Source organism: Phaethon lepturus, unplaced genomic scaffold, assembly GCF_000687285.1.
Source record: "Phaethon lepturus isolate BGI_N335 unplaced genomic scaffold, ASM68728v1 scaffold31157, whole genome shotgun sequence".
Classification (NCBI taxonomy): Eukaryota; Metazoa; Chordata; class Aves; order Phaethontiformes; family Phaethontidae; genus Phaethon; species Phaethon lepturus.
Window position 1 is genome coordinate 1017 of NW_010554535.1, and position 1149 is coordinate 2165.

Genomic DNA, 1149 nt, shown 5'->3' on the forward strand with positions numbered 1-1149 from the left:
AAATTCAGGGGTTGCTTCCCGACACTGTGGAGACAGTGGCTCCAAATGAAGTTAAGCACAAATGTCAGGATCAGGAAAATCTGGATGCATTTTTGTGTGTAACTGAAGGACGGAGAATGGGAGATTCAAATCACCTTATGGAGTGTGTCTCTTGGCTTGGCACTGGAACAGTGGACAGTGTTTTCACAAAAAGTGTATTATTTTCCTGTGAATTAGATGCAGATGTAATTTCTTTGAGTAAAGATGGTTGGAGAGGTTGTTCTGAAATGTATTTGTGTCTTTTCCTGTGAAAACTGGCACAACGTAGCAGAGAAAATCCTTAATGAGTTGCATTAGTACCATTTTTCCATTGTACCCTGCCAAATGATCTCCCAGCCCAACGTCCTGCCATCGAGTTAAAACACCGTGTCCCTTCTCCGTGTATCTCTAGGTGGGTGCCAAACACCATTGCCTGGAAGAGGGAGCTTGGCTTCCGGGCTTTGGGGGACTTGACCCCTCCATACCCAAGGATGCTTTGTACCTTTCCATTCTTTAATGGCATTGAAAAGGAAAACGTGGCACCTTGTATGGCCAAGGGAGATATTTGTGGGGAGCTCACAGGCTCTTCTTGGAGCTCTCAGCCCTGTTTTTCCTCCAGCTTTCCCCTGGTTATACAAGCTTTTATTTTTGATACGGCCCTTATAAGGCAAGTCCATTCTACAGACAGCTTTTCGTTACGTTCATCCTTGCCAAGATGATGTCACCTTAAAAAAGAAACTTGCAAAAGGTTAAACTGTGATTAGATAGATCGCTTCGCCTCAAACTGTAGTCTTTGGCGGAATAAACCCCATGAAGATTGAAAGGGGAAGATAACAGTGCTGTGCCGGTGCCAGTAACGCATAACGTTGAGGGCTAAATTCTGGTGGAGCAAAGCACATTTGCAGCGTTGTGCCCACTCACGCTGAGCAGCCTCTTGCTCTCGTTAGAGATTTGCTTGATTCTGGCTCATCATTTTTTCCCCCTGGTTGCAGAGGTAAGAACTGTAGCCTTTTTCCTCCCCATGCATCTAAAATTATCTTGCGTTACTTTCTGTACCTTGGTCTGGATTGATGGATGCAACAAATTACTCCTCTCCTGGGAGCATCCGTGCCATACTCAACAGTGCCTGCC